Genomic DNA, 22,418 nt, shown 5'->3' with positions numbered 1-22,418 from the left:
AGGTCAGGTGGTCTCATATTCCCATCTCTTTAAGAAATTTCCACCATTTGTTGTGATCCACACAGTCAGAGGCTTTGGCGTAGTCAATAAAGCTGAAGTAGATATTTTTCTGGAACTCTCTCACTTTTTCAGTGATCCAAAGGATATTGGCAATTTGACTTCTGGTTCCTCCGCCTTTTCTAAATCCAGCTTGAACATCTGGAATTTCACAGTTCACCTACTGTTGAAGTCTGGCTTGGAGAATTTTGAGCATTATTTTGCCAGTGCATGAGATGAGTGCAATTGTGTGGTAGTTTGAACATTCTTTGGCATTGCCTTTCTTCGGGATTGGAGTGAAAACTGACCTTTTCCAGTCCTATGGCCACTGCCGAGTTTTCCAAATTTGCTGGTATATTGAGTGCAGCACTTTCACAGCATCATCTTTTAGGATTTGAAATAGCTCAACTGGAATCCCATCACCTCCACTAGCTTTGTTCATAGTGATGCTTTCTAAGGCCCAAATGATTTTGTATTCCAGGATGCCTGGCTCTAAGTGAGTGATCACAGCATCGTGGTTATCTGGGTCGTGAAGATCTTTTTTGTACAGTTCTTCTGTGTATTCTTGCCACCTCTTCTTAATATCTTCTACTTTTGTGAGGACTATACCATTTCTGCCCTTTATTGTGCTCATCTTTGCATGAAATGTTCCCTTGTTATCACTAATTTTCTTGAAGAGATCTCTGGTCTTTCCCATTCTATTGTTTTCCTCTATTTCTCTGCATCCAACACCAAGGAAGGCTTTCTTATCTCTCCTTTTCTTTTGAACTCTGCATTCAAATGGCTATATCTTTCCTTTTCTCCTTTGCTTTTTGCTTCTCTTCTTTTCTCAGCTGTTTGTAAGGCCTCCTCAATCATTCTGTCTTTTTGCATTTCTTTTTCTTGGGGATGGTGTTGATCCCTGCTTCCTGTACAGTGTCAGGAACCTCTGTCCATAGTTCTTCAGGCACTCTGTCTGTCAGATCTAATCCCTTGAATCTATTAGTCACCTCCTCTGTATAATCATAAGATTATACATTTGATTTAGGTCATACCTGAATGGTATGGTGATTTCCCCCACTTTCTTCAATTTAAGTCTGAATTTCACAGTAATTAGTTCATGATCTGAGCCACAGTCAGCTCCTGGTCTTGTTTCTGCTGACTGTATAGAGCTTCTCCATCTTTGGCTGCAAAGAATATAATCAATCTGATTTCAGTATTGACCATCTGGTGATGTCCATGTGTAGAGTCCTCCTGTGTTGTTGGAAGAGGGTGTTTACTATGACCAGTGCGTTCTCTTGGCAAAACTCTGTTAGTCTTTGACCTACTTCATTTTGTACTCCAAGGCCAAATTTGCCTGTTTCTCCAGGTAGCTCTTGACTTCCTACTTTTGCATTTCAGTCCCCTATAACAAAGTGGACATCTTTTTTGGATGTTAGTTCTAGAAGGTCTTGTAGGTCTTCATAGAACCGTTCAACTTCAGCTTCTTCAGCATTCCTGGTTGGGGCATAGACTTGGATTACTGTGATATTAAATGGTTTGCCTTGGAAACAAACAGAGAATAGTCTGTCATTTTTAAGATTGCACCCAAGTACTGCATTTCGGACTCTTTTGTTGACTATGATGGCTACTCCATTTCTTCTAAGGGATTCTTCCCCCAGTAGTAGATATAATGGTCATCTGAGTTAAATTCACCCATTCCAGTCCATTTTAGTTCACCGATTCCTAAAATGTTGATGTTCACTCTTGCCATCTCCTGTTTGACCATGTCCAATTTACCTTGATTCATGGACCTGACATTCTAGGTTCCTATGCAATATTGTTCTTTACAGCATTGGGCTTTACTTCCATCACCAGTCACATCCACAACTAGGCACTGTTTTTGCTTTGGCTCCATCTCTTCATTCTTTCTGGTGTTATTTCTCCACTCTTGTCCAGTAGCATATTGGGCATTTACTGACCTGGGGTGTTCATCTTTTAGTGTCATCGCTTTGTGCCTTTTCATTCTGTTCATGGGGTTCTCAAGGCAAGAATACTGCAGTGGTTTGCCATTCCTTTCTTCAGTGGACCACATTTTGTCAGAACTCTCCACCATGATCCGTCCATCTTGGGTGGCCCCTACACGGCATGGCTCATAGTTTCATTGAATTAGGCAATGCTGTGGTCCATGTGTTTACTTTGATGAGTTTTCTGTGATTGTGGTTTTCATCATGCCTGCCCTCTGAGGGATCAGTATAAGAGGCTAATGGAAGCTTCCTGATGGGAGAGACTGACTGAGGGGGAAACTGGGTCTTGTTCTGATGGGCAGGGCCATGCTCAGTAAATCTTTAGTCCAATTTTCTGTTGATGAGCGGGGCTGTATTCCCTCCCTGCTGTTTGACCAGAGACCAAAGTATGGTGGAGGTAATGAAGATAGTGGTGACCTCCTTCAAAAGGTCCTATGTGTGCACTGCCACACTCAGTGCCTCCGACCCTGCAGCAGGCCACTGCAGACCCACGCCTCCACCAGAGACTCCGGGACACTCACAGGCAAGTCTGGGTCAGTCTCTTGTGGAGTCACTTCTGTTTCTCCTGGGTCCTGGCATGCACACGGTTTTGTTTGTGCCCTCCAAGAGTCTGTTTCCCCAGTCCTGTGGAAGTTCTGTAATCAAATCCCACTGGCCTCCAAAGTCAAATTCCCTGGAGGTTCTCAGTCCCTTTGCCAGACCCCCAGGTTGGGAAATCTGTTGTGGGTCCTAGAACTTTCTTAACAGTGCAAGAATTTGTTTGGTATAATTGTTCTGCAGTTGGTGGGTCATCTGGCATTAATGGCGACCTCCTTCACGAGGGCTTATGCCACACCCAGGACTGCTGCACCCGGAGTCCCAGCCCCTGCGGCAGGCCACTGCTGACCCACACCTCCACAAGAGACACTCAAGCACTCAAAGGCAGGTCTGGCTCAGTCTCTGTTGGGTCTCCTGTGTGCACAAGGTTTTGTTTGAGCCCTCCGAGCGTCTCTGGCAATTATGGGGTTTGATTTCAAGCACGATTTTGCCCCTTCTACTGTCTTGCTGGGGTTTCTTCTCTGACCTTGGATGTGGGGTATCTTTTTTTTGGTGGGATCCAACATTCTCCTGTTGATGGTTGTTCAGCGGTAAGTTGTAATTTCGGACTTCTCACAGGAGAAGATACCTGCCCTCCTCTTAGTCTTTCCACTGGCAAGAAAATTGTGCAAACCCCTCAGACTATGTCTTCACCCTTTTCTTTCTGCCAGTTCTCCCCAAAGCTCTGAGAATCGGGGTGGAAATGAAACAGAGTGAGATCTTGTGGGACTCTTCATGTACAAGTCCTTTCTGTGTCCCACTTCTTATTTGCAGGAAAAAGACTTCAGCCTCCTTAACCTTCCTTGAGTTCCTTTTTCTAGTGGGTGATTTTATGACATGAAGCCATGGTGTGGTAGTTTTACTTTCTCACTGATGCTTAAGAATGAAAAACCAAAAACTTTCTCATGCAAAGCTAGGATTGTCACCACTTTGACTCCATGTAATGGTAATCTGGACATGTAGTATGAGAGATTTGATGATAGGTGATTCAGCAGTGGCAGTTTCCACAGGTAATGTAATCTTATCTTTAGGACGCTTTGGTTTTTAGCTAGTGGGGCACCAATCATCATTAGTTTTCTTAAAGTTAGCAACTAAAGACCAAAGCTGTAATGGTTGGAAATTTGGGAGCCATAGGAAATGTGTGATGAAAAGGGTCTCAGTGACAACTTGTGTTCTCTATTTACTTCTCTCTCCATCTGCCTTGTCTATGTTTGTGACAGGCTCTGTTCCAAGAAGGCAAAGACATTGTAATACTGCCTCATGTGCTGTATGGTTCTGTTTCAGAGTGAACCAATGAACTCATTCAGGGAACTGTGTCTCCAAAATTACTCTGGAATAAAATTGTTTCTCATTTGCCTATTATGTTTTTATTTCTGTGCTGTTCAGTCTTTGATTCTATACACAGAGTGACTTAGCGTCTAAGAATATCAGTGTTCTTTATAAGAGTTAAATGAAATGGTTACACATTAATTCTTGACTTTTTTTTTTTTAAAGAAAACTCTCTTATAGATTCAGATCAGTAAACACCATTCCAGTTTTCCAATAGTTGTTATTATATATATGAGTTTTAAAAGTAAGGGTAGAGCAGAAATGTGCTGGAGGGGTATGCAAAACACATGACAGATTCCTAAGTAAATTTTCAAAATTTCCTCCTTAAAAAGTCTGATTTGGTAGTTAACATCAGACCTTAGTGTCAGACCTTAGTGTACAAAACAGATGTATGTTTCAGATCTGTCTCTTGGGGTGAAGCTTTTACATTGTAATGTGTGAGCTTAGCTTGTTTTCCTCCTTGTCCTCCCCGCCCCACCCCAAACTCTCCCAAACTATAATAAACAGTACTGACGTACTCCTTTAATAAAGTCTGCATTTTAACAATCTTTGGTTTTTATACCTATAGAGAATACCAAGTATTAAAAACCAAGTTTTATGTTATTTGCTTCCTGACTTTATTTTTGTGGTTCATACTTTTGTTCAGATCTTTTTCCTATTGCTAAAGAAGGAAATGACAACCCACTCCATTATTCTTGCGTGGAAAAACCCATGGATGGAGGAGCCTGGTGGGCTACAGTCAATGTGATCACAAAGAGTCAGATACGACTAAGTGACTAACACATACACACACACACACACACACACACACACACTATTAGGGGTGTATTCTAAGTTACTTCAAAACTATTAGGAGAGTGTTTACCAAAGTGCATCAGCAATTGATGAACAGTTCACAAAATGAATTATTAGGAAAAACATAATTTAGCATTTTCTTTTTACTCTTCTAAGCAACAGAAAGTTATTTAAATTGTGAATAAAGCACTGTTGTAAATGTTGTAGTAGATGCAAAGATGAATGAGACCAGTGGTCCCACCCCTTATGTGATCATCAAGTCTGGAGGAGAGTGATGTTTGTGAACAATTTGAGAAGATAAATGTGGGAGTAAGGGCAAGTGCCCATGAGGTCTCTCTGCAGCAGGGGCCAGGCTCAAGCCTCAAGAGTGGGTGACAGCAGTGTGAGGTTGATGGGCTACTTTGAAAGATTTGTCTTAATAATGTTGATATACATGGTACTTCAAAGTTAGTGTTTGCCGATGTTCACTTTCTCCTTTTGTTTAAAGATTTTTGATTTGGGGATGTTTCCCCTTTCATGTAGTTTTTGGACAATCAAAAGCCTTTTGTGGTTATTACCAGACATGGGGTTGAGCCAGACTGCTTTCAAGCCTGTGTAGACATTTGTTCCATGAGGTAAGAACTTGAGCCAGTGGCTGAGTAGTTCCTAGAATCTCAGCTAGTGTTGCTCGGAAATAGATTTAAATTTGAAGTGACAAAGAAAGGCATTATTTGATTTATATGTGTTTATTCTAATATGTCTAGAATCACAGGGTTAGCAGTAGCCAAACATAACAAACAAAAAAGCTTAACCTCCACTCAGTTGTTAGCTGTATTCCTGATGCTTCTTGTGAAATCATTTAGTGACAGGAATCAATCCTGTGTTAGTTTTGAAAAAATGACTTGCCTTAAGCATGATCTAAATAATTTTTAAAAGCTCATTGTGAAAAAGCCAATATAATTAAAAGATTTAAAATTCATTAAATGACTATGTTCTTGGATCAATGTTTTATAATTAAAAAAATTAATTTATGTTGAGAGAGAATAAAACCTGTGGTATAAAAATTAAGTAAAGACCTGCTCCCAAAGGAATTATACTAGAAAACTCTTAAAATGGAGACTGAACAGAAGTAGCTATGGTGTTACTAGATCATGTAAGTTTTTGTTTATGGTCTCACAGAGAAACCTTCCTTCCCCAGCCTTCAGTACCTAGAATTGTAGAGTAAATAGTGTCTGGAATTGATTGATGTCGTCACCTGCTTGGGTTTATTCCCCCTCCAACTTAATTATTCAATCTCCTCCTTTCTTTTTTAGTTTTATTGCCTTTTTATACATTTTTTTTTCAATTTGAAAAGAAAACCCTCTCTCTTTCATAAATTGTAGCAATTTACTAGTCCTAACAAATCACCTCTTGTTTAAAACAGTGCTTCCCTGTGTTCTTACTGCTGTATTAACCAGGGAAAAAATATACATGTTATTGTGTCCTTCTTTTGGAAATCAACTATATGGAAATTTACTGAGATATTTCCCTAAGACTTACCAGTTAGCTTTAAACAGAGAAGAGACCCTTAAATATATAGATATCCATATAAATTAAGCATTAATATAGGTAATATTACAATAAAATGGTAGCAACTTTCTCTTGACTGAAGACAAATACCAGCTGCCTGTGTAGACCTAGTTTGTGATTATTACTTGGGGCTAATGTTTTTAGTTTCTAATTTAGACTGTTATTGGTTTTTGAAACTTTCCCTCCCAAGATTAGCTTTGGTATAATGCCATTATAATACATTTTCTCTGTCAATTAGGTCATTTAGTCTAACTAGTAGGATGGCAGTTCTAAAATTGGCCTGACTTTTTGAAAATATAATTTGAGTTAAAACTATAAGGTAAATTAAAGGAAAACTGGTAAACAGATGGTGGCTAGACCTACAAACTGAAGGAACACTAAAGCAAAAATTATTTTAAAACCTACAAATAGTTGACCGAATTCTGTATTTTCCTTTATAGACAAAGTATCACATTAAATATCTCCTATTCTTTGACATTTAGAAATGCATTGAAGATCTCTCCATCCTTATTTTTATTAGAAAAGACTATTTTTCTTAGAAGACACATTACATTGATGTTACCTTTAACATAAATGCCCAGAAAGGTCCTTTTCACTGTCTTCCTGGACAGTTATGAAAGATAACTGAATAAATGTGTAATAGAAGTATAGCAATTTTTAAAAGATGGATTTAAATATTGGAAAGGATTGAACTTTTGAAAGAATTTTCTTTGATAATGAAAAATATACAGTAGAAATTCTCAATATTTTCAAAGGAACTTCTGATTTTTGTTCTGATCCAAAAGTAATTAATTTTCTATTTGAAATGATTAATGGATCTTGGCTTTATAAATAGATGATAGATAACATGCTATCAAAGGGTATTTTAAGATGGAGATAAAGGAAAACATCTGGCGTTGTTTGTTACAGCTTCTCATCTTGGTTATGAAAGAAAGGATGCTCTAATATTATCCTGTAGTTGTCCCAGAAGCAGTGGCTTTCTGATTTCAGGCCTGAATTATTTTTACTTTTTCCCCCTTAATACTGTATTTTTCAGACAGCATCCCAAGGAACTCTGTGAGGTCAGGGACAGATGGACTCATCTTTGCTCAGTAGTTCACAATGGATGTAGATCAGCAATATTAACCCCCTAAGTGTTAACAGTGGAAACAGTGTCAGACTTTATTTTGGGGGCTCCAAAAATGGTGACTGCAGCCATGAAATTAAAAGACACTTACTCCTTGGAAGAAAAGTTATGACCAACCTAGATAGCATATTCAAAAGCAGAGACATTACTTTGCCAACAAAGGTCCATCTAGTCAAGGCTATGGTTTTTCCACTGGTCATGTATGGATGTGAGAGTTGGACTGTGAAGAAAGCTGAGTGCCAAAGAATTGATGCTTTTGAACTGTGGTGTTGAAGAAGACTCTTGAGAGTCCCTTGGACTGCAAGGAGATCCAACCAGTCCATTCTGAAGGAGATCAGTCCTGGGATTTCTTTGGAGGGAATGATGCTAAAGCTGAAACTCCAGTACTTTGGCCACCTCATGAGAAGAGTTGACTCATTGGAAAAGACTCGGATGCTGGGAGGGATTGGGGGCAGGAGGAGAAGGGGACGACCGAGGATGAGATGGCTGGATGGCATCATGGACTCGATGGACGTGAGTCTGAGTGAACTCCGGGAGTTGGTGATGGACAGGGAGGCCTGGCATGCTGAGATTCATGGGGTCGCAAAGAGTTAGACACGACTGAGAGACTGAACTGAACTGAACTGAAGTGTTAATAAGGTCTTTGTGTATTACAGTGTGTTTTAATGGCTCAGTTGTGTCCGACTCTTTGCAACCCCACCGACTGTAGCCCACCAGGCTTCCCTGTCCATGGAATTCTCCAGCAAGAATGCTGGAGTGGGTTGCCATTCCCTTCTCCAAGTTATCTCCCTGACCCAGGGATTGAACCTAGATCTCCTACATTACGGACTTCCCAGATGGCACTAGTGGTAAAGAACCTGCCAGTGACATTGGTTCGATCCCTGGATTGAGAAGATCCCCTGGAGGAGGGCCCAGCAACTCGCTCAAGTATTCTTGCCTGGAGAATCCCATGGACACAGGAGCCTGGTGGGCTGCAGTCCAGTGAGTTGCAAAGAGTCAGACTTAGTACGCACCCGCGCTCCTGCATTATAGGCAGATTGTTTACAGTCTAAGCCACCAGGGAAGTATTACAGTGAAAGTGAAGGTGAAAGTCGCTCAATCGTGTCCGATTCTTTGCGACCCCTTGGACTATACAGTCCATGGAAATCTCCAGGCCAGAATACTGGAGGGGGTGGCTGTTCCCTTCTCCAGGGGATCTTCCCAACCCATGGATGGAACCCAGGACTCCCATATTGCAGATGGATTCTCTACCAGCTGAGCCACCAGGGAAACACAATAGGTGTCATTAAAAACAGCCCTTAGTATACAAATATATGTATGGCTGAGTCCCTCACTGTTCACCTGAAACTTTCACAACGATTGTTAATCAGTTATACCCCAACTCAAAACAAAAAGCTAAAAAAAAAAAAAATAGTCCTTTGTTTACTAACTGTGCATTTTAGTGCACAGTCTTTTAACCAATGAACCTATGCTGGGGCTTCCCTAGTGGCCTAGTGGTAAAGCATCCACCTGCCAATGCAGCAGATGGGGGTTCAACCTCTGAGTCAGGAAGGTTCCCTGGAGAAGGAAAAGGCAGCCCACTCTAATATTCTTGCCTGGGAAATCCCGTGGACAGAGGAGCGGTTCGCAATGAGTCAGACACGACTGAGCCACTGATACTTTCATCTTCTCTTTTGCTAAAAATGTTGTCAAAATACTTCCTTACTTGTTTTCATTAAAAAAAAAATGTTTTACTTGTTTTTAATAGTAAAGGAAATGAGGCGCATTTCTAAAGCCCACAATTGCTGCGTTGAAAACAAGATTTATTAGAGAAGTTCTATTTGTCTAGTCTATGATATGCTGATTTATATCATGTTTTTCTTCCAAGACACTACACTCAACCAGTGGAATAGCTGTGCTCCTATGAAGTGTAATTGTTCCTAGCAAAAACAATTATTCTACAATCCTTGTTATAGAACATTTTGTAATGGGAAAGTATGTATAAATATACTCCGAAGAAATATTTAGCAACAGGGCTTCCAATTCTACAAGAAATCCCTGAAGACTCTATATCAGACCCTCAGGGGTTGCAAAGATGAGTGGAACTCAATGCCTATCCTCAAGGACTTTGGTCAACTTATTTGGGGATAAGACCCCACAGTTAGGGAGACTGAAAATAGGGACAGAGAGACCAAAACCAATGACAGTCACAGACCAAAACCAATGATGAATCCAAGGATGGAGAGATTGTATGTGGCCAAATAAAATGGCCAGAAAAAACTTTGTGAAGTCAAGGGTTTGTTTTATTGTCCGTGTTCTGAGGCATCATTTGTGCCCTTGTCCGATGCTTCTGCTGTGCTGTGGTGCGCAGCTGTTCCTGTAGCTCATTTCTCTGAAAGAAACTTGGAAAGCCAGTGTGACATGGCTGCCAAGATGTTCTTAGTGCCTCATTTGGGGTAAGCGGGTAGGGTTTCTGTTGAGAGGTAAACATCTAAATTTTGAATGAAGAGAGAGTTTTATTTGTTGACTGAATACCTGAGGTTGGACTCTTAATAATAGCCAAGTGTGTAAGCCTGCTTAAATCATTCCTACTTTTATTAACTTCTTGGCATTTTCTATTCACTCAAGTTCTGTGTTCTATTAATAACTAATGGCCTTATTCAGCTCCTGCGTGTGCTACGTTTCTTCACTAGAAGTTGTTCACTCCTTCCTGAACGATTTGTTGCTTTTATGTTTTCTTGCTCTCTTCCCTGTTCCCATGGCATCTGGGTACTTCAGTCTATTAGATGTGACTTGTTACTTTCTCATTGGATAGAATTCACAAGGATCTCACAAGGCAAAATTGTATGGGGTTATTTGAAACTTTCGTTATTTCTGATTATGTTCCAGGGAGCCTTAATAGCCATCTGGTTAAGATTCCTGCTTATCTTCTGGAAAATAGAGAGATCTGCATTTCAGATTGTTTTTAGCACTTGTAAATTTCTCATTTACTTACCTCATCAAATCCCCCTTGAGACTTGGGTAGTTTCAAACTACAGAAGGAAGGCTGTACATGTAGATTTTGTGCCTATGTATGTACTGCAGCAACACTCTGAAAAGAAATTCAGACCTTTTAAAATTCAAAAGTTATGCTCAAACCAAAAATTTAAAATCCAAAACTCCATGCTTAGGATTTACATGTTATAGATAGGGCCTTGTAGTTGCAGGGCTGGCTGCAGCTGGTGAGGAGTGGCTGGCAGCCGTCAGTCAGTGGAACTTCCTTCTCTGGGATCAAGTGTTTTTGAAATAAGACGAGTCCCTTTTCCTTTTTGTTTCTTGCTGCTCCACCCAGTACTCATCTCTCACTCTTTCTGGAGGAATTCTCCAGATCCAAGCTCTTTGTCATTTTTTGGTGCTATCCTTTCTTCTAAAATGTGTTACAAGCCATTCTTTATTTTCCCCCTTCTTCCTTTGTGTTTGTTAATGCAACCTTCTTCCCATTTCTGCTCCCTGAAATCCTGCTCTTTCCTTTAAAATCTAGCAAAAAGCCTCCTCCTGTATGAGGTCTTCTAATCCTTTCAGAAAATGTAATCTCGTAGTGGCATATTCTTTTAGAGCTTATCTTATGTAGTATTCAGTGGTTATTTGTATATATCTTATCACCCCTGAGGACAGCCACTGTATCATATAATTTTTAAAATAATCTTTATAGCATATAGCCTGGTATCAAGCCAAGCACTCAGTAAAGATTTTTGAATTTAATGCAATTTGTGAATCCCAAATGTACTACCACCTGTAAAGTAGCGATGGCTGGGAGGCCACAGTTAATATATGATGCCTGCCAGTCTCATCCTTCAGCAGATTGTAAATTGTTATTCACCCCTTTACCACCATGTGGTTCTCATTCATTTCCTTCATTTGTTTATTTGACTGCACTGGGTATTAGTTTCAGCATGCAGATCTTTGATCTTCAATGGGCATGTCAGTTTTTTAGTTGCAGCATGTGGGATCTAGTTTCCTGACCAGGGATCGATACCAAGCCCCCTTCACTGGGAGTGGGGAGTTTTTGCCACTGGACCACCAGGAAGTCCCTCATTTCCTTTAAAAAAAGTTTTTAAATTTATTTTTGGCTGTGCTGGGTCTTCGTTGCTGCATGTGGGCCTTCTCTAGTTGCAGCCAGCAGGGGGTACTCTAGTCGCGGTGCATGGGCTTCTCATTGCAGTGGCTTCTCTTGTTGGGGAGCGCCGGCTCTAGGGCGCATGGGCTTAGTTGCCCAGCGGCATGTGGGATGCTCTCAGACCAGGGATCAAACCCATGTTCTCTGCATTGGCAGGCAGATTCTTAACCACTGGACCACTGGGAAGTCCCCCTCATTTCCTTCTGTAATGTAAGAAACAACATCTGTTAGAGTATTTGGAAGAAAACTTTTCCTCATTTAATATTATTTTAAATAGCTTTTCTCATATAACATCAGTTCAGTTCAGTTCAGTCGCTCAGTCATGTCCGACTCTTTGCAACCCCACGAATCGCAGCACGCCAGGCCTCCCTGTCCATCACCAACATCAGTGGGTGCTTAATTGGAACTAAGATATTAGTCTTCTTCTGGTCTGTTTTTTCTTAAAGCTGGTAATAGGCTGTAAGACTACAAAGTTGGTAGAATCTGTGATTTAAGATCAGATTAAAACTAGATAGATGCATTTTTAGGTAGCAGTCCAAGGAATTAGGGGGGTAAGAATGTTGCAACATCTTCAACAACTTTTTTTTTTTAATCCAGCACTGGAATTGGAAGAGGTTAGGACTGTAAAGAGGCCAGATGATTGCTTAAAAACACCTCTTAGATTGCAACAGAACTTGACTAGCAGAATAAGTTCCATCCAAACTTTCTGAAGCAATTATCTGAGGGAATTATAAAGTCAGTTGCATAGTAAAGGGGTTCCTTGGGTAAGGTTCATATTCAAATTTGAATTACTGTAAAAGTGCCTTGAGTTATTTATACTTATTATATCCATTTGTGTTTCTGAGAGAGAGTCAGGGTGGGAGGGAGGGAGAGAGAAAGAAAGAAAAGAGAGCCTGATTGTGTTCTCTGGAGCTTGGGCAACAGAGGACCATGTAACATTTATGCCAGAGGAATCTCAAGGGAAGAAGCTGGCTGATGGAGACAGTGGCAGAGAGTAGAGAACAGTGGGTGGGGAGTCTGTTTTCCCACTGACAGTGGGCTGGAGATATTCCATGGAATTGTAAGTGACCATCCAGAGAAGGTATGCTGGTGTTGGTCACAGATGGGTCAGGGAGCCCATATGTAGGTGGAGGAGACATCTCTGGGCATCTGAATGGCAAAGCAATATAGGTATTTGTAGGGCAGTTAAGAATTTCTCTGGTGGCTCACATGGTAAAGAGTCTTCCTGCAATGCAGGAGACCCGGGCTTGATCCCTGGGTCAGAAAGATCCCTGGAGAAGTGAATGTCTGGACTTTCTCCATGGACAAAGGAGCCTGGCAAGCTACAGTCCATGTGGTCGCAGAGAGTCAGACAGGACTGAATGACCAACACATTAAGACTTTCTCTGTCTCCCCCAAGGGGGTCGCAAGCAACTGCACAGGAGCCAGCCAAAGAAAGCTGCTAGTCAAGGGAAGAGAAAACAGCAGGTCTGAGTCAGGGGAGGGCGACACTCTACTTTTGAATGAAGTACGGAATTTGGTTTCTATGTGAATTGAGACTCTTTTAGAGACTTTTCATTATCCAGCAACACCTGGCACACAACTGTGAGGCCTTAGATTTCAATCCAGAGGAAGATTCAGCCTGCCTGAATAGATTTTCAGGGCTCCTCTGACCATGGGATTCTCCAGGCAAGAATACTGGAGTGGGTTGAATTTCCTTCTCCAGGAGATCTTCCCAACCCAGGGACTGAACCCACATCTCCTGTGGCTCCTGCATTAGCAGATGGATTCTTTATCACTGAACCACCAGAGGGAGGAAAAGTTGCTTTATGACTTTTGTGTATTGTAGTTTGTGTCCTCAGTCTTATCTCTTCTCCTGACATTAAAGTCCTTGAGGGTGAGACCTTAGAAATTAGAGGGAGTTGATGTCTTTCTGGAGAAGGAAATTGCAACCCACTCCAGTATTCTTGCCTGGAAAATCCCAAGGACAGAGGAGCCTGGCAGGCTGCAATCCATGGGGTAGCAAAGAGTTGAACACAACTGAGTGACTGAGCATGCATGTCCTGATGTCTTAGTCCCCAGGTCTTAGACATCTTTGTATATTATGCAAAGCTTAATGTACCCATTTGTTCAATATGTATGTATCAAATGAATATTTGGTTGTGAGACTAAAGCAAAACATGACCTTTAAAAAGCATAAAAGTACAGTGATTTTTTAATTTTAGAGTTGTTTTAGATTTACAGAAAAATTACAGAGATAGCACATAGAGTTCATACATTCCTCATGCTCAGTTTCTCCTTTTGTTAACATTTTATGATTTTAGTATGATATATTTGTCACTACTGATGAATGAGTGACTGGTTTTTATATGTGCAAATTCTACTTCTACAGTGGGAGGAAATAAAGGAAAACATGCCATAGTATTTATTGCAAAGCGTAGTCATTTTGATTTGTGGATCAAGGGTTTATACCAAGTATTTGTTAAACTTCTTCATGAGTTTGCTTTATGTAAGTAATGTGCTTCCTAATTTCAGTTATAAATCAAAATATATTGCAAAATTCCTAGCAAGTCATATCACTCAGTCCCTTGACCCTTGAATTTCACAAAGTAGTTATGCTTTTCTTTAAAATGGTTAAGGAGGAACTTGATATTTATGTGAGCTGTCATTTTCTTTATTCCATGATGGATTGCTTCCTGTTGCTGCCAGAAATAACATGAATTAAAAGTTAAGATTATTTTTGGTTCAGGTGGTTATATACCAAACCAAAAATATCAGCAGATGATCGAGTAAAACTCTTTAACCTAAGAAATTTTCCTCCTTGTAAACCAGCCTTAATATTTTTGATCCAAACAAATTGTGTGATCTTCCTCACAAGATAATTGGAAAGAAAAAGTCATTTAATGTAAGAAAAGTGTTTGAAAAACCAAAGTCTAAAATAAATTCAAGCAACAGAATGAACTTTGTATTTATAATGTGATACACACTTTGCTGTTTGCCAGAACTGCATTTGGTTATCTGTTGTTTTATTTTTTTGTGTTCACACAGTTTAAAGCATTAAGGCGAAGAATGCCAAGGTTAGAAGTATTTTCAAATGGTTCAGTTCAGTTCAGGCGCTCAGTCGTGTCCGACTGTTTGTGACCCCATGAATCGCAGCACGCCAGGCCTCCCTGTCCATCACCATCTCCTGGAGTTCACTCAGACTCACGTCCATCGAGTCCATGATGCCATCCAGCCATCTCATCCTCGGTCGTCCCCTTCTCCTCCTGCCCCGAATCCCTCCCACCATCAGAGTCTTTTCCATTGAGTCAACTCTTCTCATGAGGTGGCCAAAGTACTGGAGTTTCAGCTTTAGCATCATTCCTTCCAAAGAAATCCCAAGGTTCATCTCCTTCAGAATGGACTGGTTGGATCTCCTTGCAGTCCAAGGGACTCTCAAGAGTCTTCTCCAACACCACAGTTCAAAAGCATCAATTCTTTTGTGCTCAGCCTTCTTCACAGTCCAACTGTCACATCCATACATGACTACTGGAAAAACCATAGCCTTGACTAGACGGACATTAGTTGGCAAAGTAATGTCTCTGTTTTTGGATATGCTATCTAGGTGTCATAACTTTTCTTCCAAGGAGTAAGCATCTTTTAATTTCATGGCTGCAGTCACCATCTGCAGTGATTTTGGAGCCCCCCAAAATAAAGTATGACACTGTTTCCACCGTTTCCCAATCTATTTCCCATGAAGTGATGGGACCAGATGCCATGATCTTCGTTTTCTGAATGTTGAGCTTTAAGCCAACTTTTTCGCTCTCCTCTTTCACTTTCATCAAGAGGCTTTTTAGTTCCTCTTCACTTTCTGCCATAAGGGTGGTGTCATCTGCATATCTGAGGTTATTGATATTTCTCCCAGCAATCTTGATTCCAGTTTGTGTGTCTTCCAGTCCAGTGTTTCTCATGATGTACTCTGCATATAAGTTAAATAAGCAGGGTGACAATATACAGCCTTGACATACTCCTTTTCCTATTTGGAACCAGTCTGTTGTTCCATGTCCAGTTCTAACTGTTGCTTCCTGACCTGCATACAGATTTCTCAAGAGGCAGGTCAGGTGGTCTGGTATTCCCATTTCTTTCAGAATTTTCCACAGTTTATTGTGATCCACACAGTCAAAGGCTTTGGCATAGTCAATACAGCAGAAATAGATGTTTTTCTGGAACTCTCTTGCTTTTTCCATGATCCAGCGGATGTTGGCAATTTGATCTCTGGTTCCTCTGCCTTTTTGAAAGCCAGCTTGAACATCAGGGAGTTCACAGTTCACGTATTGCTGAATCCTGGCTTGGAGAATTTTGAGCATTACTTTACTAGCATGTGAAATGAGTACAATTGTGTGGTAGTTTGAGCATTCTTTGGCATTGCCTTTCTTTGGAATTGGAATGAAAAGTGACCTTTTCCAGTCCTGTGGCCACTGCTGAGTTTTCCAAATTTGCTGGCATATTGAGTGCAGCACTTTCACAGCATCATCTTTCAGGATTTGAAATAGTTCAACTGGAATTCCATCACCTCCACTAGCTTTGTTCATAGTGATGCTTTCTAAGGCCCACTTGACTTCACTTTCCAAGATGTCTGGCTCTAGATTAGTGATCACATCATCATGATTATCTGGGTCATGAAGATCTTTTTTGTACAGTTCTTCCGTGTATTCTTGCCACCTCTTCTTAATATCTTCTGCTTCTGTTAGGTCCATACCATTTCTGTCCTTTATCGAGCCCATCTTTGCATGAAATGTTCCTTTGGTATTTCTAATTTTCTTGAAGAGATCTCTAGTCTTTCCCATTCTGTTGTTTTCCTTTATTTCTTTGCATTGATCGCTGAAGAAGGCTTTCTTATCTCTTCTTGCTATTCTTTGGAACTCTGCATTCAGATGCTTATATCTTTCCTTTTCTCCTTTGCTTTTCGCCTCTCTTCTCTTCACAGCTATTTGTAAGTCCTCCCCAGACAGCCATTTTGCTTTTTGCATTTCTTTTCCATGGGGATGGTCTTGATCCCTGTCTCCTGTACAATGTCATGAACCTCATTCCATAGTTCATCAGGCACTCTATCTATCAGATCTAGGCCCTTATGTCTATGAAAAAATGGCTTGATAAACTTGTTTTTGCAGAATGTAGTGACCTCTGAGGGAAATTTCATCTATCTAATACTTTTCCTAGTGTTAGCCATTCTCAGCATTGTGGTAGTCACTGGGTCTTTTACATCATAACTGCTACCAGTGCTGGTGACTGACTGCGATTGAATGTCTTATGTCTCTCCAAACTCAATATGTCTAAAATGAATTCATCTCTTAAAGTCTTGATTATTTTTTCTGACATCCCTCTTTAATCTATGGTAGTAATTCAGTGACCTCTCCTCAAACCTCATACTTTACCATGATTTTCTTTCTTTCCACCCTTTCATTCAAACATTCTTCACATTTTGACTTTGAATAGTATTTGTATGCATTTCTTCCTTTCTACTTCCAAATCCTTAGTCCAGAGCTGGATCACCTCATATCTGGATTATTGACATAGCATCCTAACTAGTCTAATTGTGTCTATTTTCTCTAAGTACTTCCATCATTTCAACATACTAAAAATCCTTCAGTGGATGGTTCTTCCTTCTTCTAGAATGTTATATGGGCTTCTCAGTCTGATTTTGTAGGCAGTTCATCTCTTAGTCCACTTTATTGAGAACTCTTCTTTTGCTATGCCCCTGAGTTTTTTCATATGTAGAAGGAGATTTCAGTGCTCTTTATTCAGACTTTCTACAATGAACTAGTGTTTGTTTAATAAAGTCAACTCTTTTAACAGGATCATCCAGGACTCAGTTGGAATTGTTCACTGGCTTAGGTGTAGAATCCTCCTTGTCTCACATAAAAACCTGAGATATACTCAGGCAAGCTGACTGATTTATCCTTGCTGTGCTGTGCTTAGTCACTTCAGTTCTGCCTGACTCTTTACAATCCCAACTGTAGCCCTCCAGGCTCCTCTGTCCACAGGATTCTCCATGCAAGAATACTGGAGAGGGTTGCCATGCCCTTCTCTGGGATTGAACACAGGTCTCTTTTGTTTCCTGTATTTCATGCAGATTCTTTACCCACTGAGCTATCTGGGAAACCACCCTTAGTCTTCTGAAAATTTTTAGGATTAAATAAAGTTAGTATTGCCAGTAGAGGTAATACTTTTTGAGCCCTAGGGTCTTAAGAGACACTGTTAACATCCTGTGCTTGGGGCTATTACTACAGCATTATACAACAATTCCAGTATTGTTCTATCTAAACACTTTCTTTGTTCAAAATGTCCCAGCCTCTGAAGCATTTTTGGAAAAGTCCTTTCCCTCAAATGTTTGTAAGCTTGAGAGGGATCCTAAAGGCGTCATGGGGCAAAGGCTTTTGTTGGTATATCATATATTGATATATAATTATATCAGCTATAATACTGATAATGTTCACTGGGTTTTACAGAAGACCTCACATTTCCTACCAAGTGGTAACTAGTTTCATTTTTTTACGTTACTTTGTAAAGGTGGGAAGAATGATAGTGTGTATTTTATTTACTCTGATTATCTGCATTAAAATTTGAGTTGTTGTCACGTTTACCATCTGCTTGCCTTTTGGGCTCAGAAAAGCAAAGTAAAGAACAGCTTTGAAGAATATTTGAATCACTTGCAAAATACACTGCACAACATTAGGGTACTTTTGGCTTCTTTATCTCTGTGGACTTATATAGCCTTTGCCACTTGGAGTCATGGTCTGTGTGAAGTGTCTGGCATTTGAGATTGGTGAAAATACTTTATATCTATGCTTGAAATATAGGTTGTGAACTTCCCTTTCAGTACTTTTAAGGCAGTTGATTTCACTATTAATTTCCATGTGGTTGTTCTGAAACAAAACAGGTGTTTAATTTTCTGACTGCACATCATGGAATAGTATTCTTCGTGGTGTGCCATGACCCATCTTCTTAAGCAAATATAGCACGTGTGGAGTTTATTTATAGTTTTGAGCTCTAGTCTTCATTGGCTCCTAGTTTATTTGGGGCATAATTCACTAGGGCTATGGGTTGCAATTGTTAAGGAGTCAGCTGAGGAGAAGGAGACAGAAGGCACATTGTCCTGTGTATAACACTGAGGTGTGTCCACCCTCAGATTACTATACACATTAAGGGAGGGTGTGGTTTCAGCAGACTGTAGAGGAAGACACACTGAACAACTTTGAGTATGAAAGGGGGAGAGAATATAGAAAAGTTTTGAAAATGTATTAAATAGAGCTAATTGGAGCTACCATTTATTGAGTGATTATCACCAGCATACACTGTGTTAAGAGCTTTATGTATATCAGCTTATTTAAAGCTCACAACAGTATTCCCAGAGGACTTTGATTTCCTTTGAACAAAATAAGCAACTGAAGTTTAGGTCTGTGGCAAATAGGGATAAAGTAAACAAGAATGAATTTGGGAACAAATATTAAAATCCTGAAACAGGAAATTTTTAATAAATTCTGTGAAGTAAATTGGAACATTTAAAAGTTTTGCATCAGATTCATTTCCCCCAGAGGTGACAGAACAGGATAAGGATAAATTGACAGTAGTAAATTAACATCCTAAGATTAGAAGGGACTTTTATAGCTATCTGGAAAGGGGGGTTATAAAATTCATTAATTGATGTTATACAGATATCTAAAAGACGGATTACAGAGAACATTTATGCCTTTTTTGAAGATGTCTCTAGGCAGCAGAATATTAGTTTGTTAAAGAGATTTATGGTGTTGTCCCTTAAAGCTGTATTTAGGAGTTTGTTTATTTTACTGTGAAACTTCCAAGGATTAGTCTGAATCAAACTGTGCACCTCAAGCTGGAGTGAACTAACCAACTTGTAAAAATTCAAGAAGGGCTCAAATACTTTATCTATCAACTAGAGTATTTTGAAGGAAAAAAAAGTCTAATGAGTATTTTTGAATGATTCCACACTGGAAAAGAATCAAATGTCTTCTAAGACTATTGAAATGAATTTATACTAACTGAAATTATACTAACTGAATGAAGCAGGGCAAAGACTAATAGAGTTTTGCCAATAAAATGCACTGATCATAGCAAACACCCTCTTCCAACAACACAAGAGAAGACTCTACACATGGACATCACCAGATGGTCAACACAGAAATCAGATTGATTCTATCCTTTGCAGCCAAAGATGGAGAAGCTCTATACAGTCAACAAAAACAAGACCAGGAGCTGACTGTGGCTCAGATCATGAGCTTCTTATTACCAAATTCAGACTTAAATTGAAGAAAGTAGGGAAAACCGCTAGACAATTCAGGTATGACCTAAATCAAATCCCTTATGATTATACAGTGGAAGTGAGAAATAGATTTAAGAGGCTAGATATGATAGACAGAGTGCCTGATGAGCTATGGAATGAGGTTCGTGACATTGTGCAGGAGACAGGGATCAAGACCATCCCCATGGAAAAGAAATGCAAAAAAGCAAAATGGCTGTCTGGGGAGGCCTTACAAATAGCTGTGAAAAGAAGAGAGGCGAAAAGCAAAGGAGAAAAGGAAAGATATAAGCATCTGAATGCAGAGTTCCAAAGAATAGCAAGAAGAGATAAGAAAGCCTTCTTCAGTGATCAATGCAAAGAAATAGAGGAAAAGAACAGAATGGGAAAGACTAGAGATCTCTTCAAGAAAATAAGAGATACCAAAGGAACATTTCATGCAAAGATGGGCTCAATAAAAGACAGAAATGGTATGGACCTAACAGAAGCAGAAGATATTAAGAAGAGGTGGCAAGAATACACGGAAGAACTGCACAAAAATATCTTCATAACCCAGATAATCACAATGGTGTGATCACTCATCTAGAGCCAGACATCCTCGAATGTGAAGTCAAGTGGGCCTTAGAAAGCATCACTATGAACAAAGCTAGTGGAGGTGATGGAATTCCTATTGAGCTATTTCAGATCCTGAAGGATGATGCTGTGAAGGTGCTGCACTCAATATGCCAGCAACTTTGGAAAACTCAGCAGTGGCCACAGGACTGGAAAAGGTCAGTTTTCATTCCAATTACAAAGAAAGGCAATGCCAAAGAATGATCAAACTACCGCACAATTGCACTCATCTCACATGCTAGTAAAGTAATGCTCAAAATTCTCCAAGCCAGGCTTCAGCAATACGTGAACCGTGAACTTCCAGATGTTCAAGCTGGTTTTAGAAAAGGCAGAGGAACCAGAAATCCAATTGTCAACATCCGCTGGATCATGGAAAAAGCAAGAGAGTTCCAGAGAAACATCTATTTCTGCTTTATTGACTATGCCAAAACCTTCGACTGTGTGGATCACAATAAACTGTGGAAAATTCTGATAGAGATTGGAATACCAGACCATCTGACCTGCCTCTTGAGAAATCTGTATTCAGGTCAGGAAGCAAGAGTTAGAACTGGACATGGAACAACAGACTGGTTCCAAATAGGAAAAGGAGTATGTCAAGGCTGTATATTGTCACCCTGCTTATTTAACTTCTATGCAGAGTACATCATGAGAAACACTGGACTGGAAGAAGCACAAGCTGGAATCAAGATTGCCGGGAGAAATATCAATAACCTCAGATATGCAGATGACACCACTCTTATGGCAGAAAGTGAAGAGGAGCTAAAAAGCCTCTTGATGAAAGTGAAAGAGGAGAGTGAAAGAGTTGGCTTAAAGCTCAACATTCAGAAAACAAAGATCATGGCATCTGGTCCCATTACGTCATCGGAAATAGATGGGGAAACAGTGGAAACAGTGTCAGACTTTATGGTGCATATGGTGACTGCATATGGTGACTGCAGCCATGAAATTAAAAGATGCTTACTCCTTGGAAGAAAAGTTATGCCCAACCTAGATAGCATATCCAAAAGCAGAGACATTACTTTGCTGACTAAGGTCCGTCTAGTCAACGCTATGGTTTTTCCAGTAGTCATGTATGGATGTGACAGTTGGACTGTGAAGAAGGCTGAGCGCCAAAGAATTGATGCTTTTGAACTGGTGTTGGAGAAGACTCTTGAGAGTCCCTTGGACTGCAAGGAGACCAGTCCATTCTGAAGGAGATCAGCCCTGGGATTTCTTTGGAAGGAATGATGCTAAAGCTGAAACTCCAGTACTTTGGCCACCTCCTGTGAAGAGTTGACTCATTGGAAAAGACTTTGATGCTGGGAGGGATTGGGGGCAGGAGGAGAAGGGGACGACAGAGGATGAGATGGCTGGATGGCATCATGGACTCGATGGACATGAGTCTGAGTGAACTCCGGGAGTTGGTGATGGATAGGGAGGCCTGGCGTGCCGTGATTCATGGGGTTGCAAAGAGTCAGACACGACTGAGTGACTGAACTAAACTGAACTGAAATAATAGTCATTTTCTTAGTCTTAAATTGGGGCAGTTGACAAACTTCCTTGACAGAAGTGAAAAAACACTTTAAAAAATGAATTAAATAGAAACAAATTGTACATATTAATTATAGAAAACATTTGAAAACAAATTTAGCAATGATGAAAAAAATTTCCCATAACCTACCATCATTGTAATATCAATGTTGGTAAGATTCTGTTTTTAGATTCATTAACTGTGAAAAAAAAAGACCACATATGTTTTTAAAACATATGTTAAAAAAAACAAAAAAACACATATGTGTATAATTATGTACACACACATGCGTATATTCAAAGTAAAACGTCTAATAAAAGTTTTCTTGAGGGTAAGACTGATAACTTACCAGTAACTCTTTCTGAAAAACAGGAATTTTAATATATTTGGATTCAAGGGAGTGAGAAATGGAGAGAAAGAATCTAGAGTTTGCTCTAGGTGAAATGATTAAGACCAGAAATTTCCATCTGGCAATAAACAAGCGAAAAATG

General features: G+C 40.0%; 1 protein-coding gene across 2 annotated transcripts in view; it reads left to right on the top strand.

Moving 5' to 3' along the window:
* TBC1D4 (TBC1 domain family member 4) overlaps nt 1-22,418 on the top strand; it is a 219,384-nt gene that overhangs the window by 58,155 nt on the left and 138,811 nt on the right. The gene's annotated exons all lie outside the window — the stretch shown is intronic.

This window comes from Oryx dammah, unplaced genomic scaffold (genome assembly GCF_014754425.2).
Source record: "Oryx dammah isolate SB20612 unplaced genomic scaffold, SCBI_Odam_1.1 HiC_scaffold_24, whole genome shotgun sequence".
Classification (NCBI taxonomy): Eukaryota; Metazoa; Chordata; class Mammalia; order Artiodactyla; family Bovidae; genus Oryx; species Oryx dammah.
Note: the sequence above shows the minus strand (reverse complement) of the source record. Positions and strands in the feature narration are given on the sequence as shown.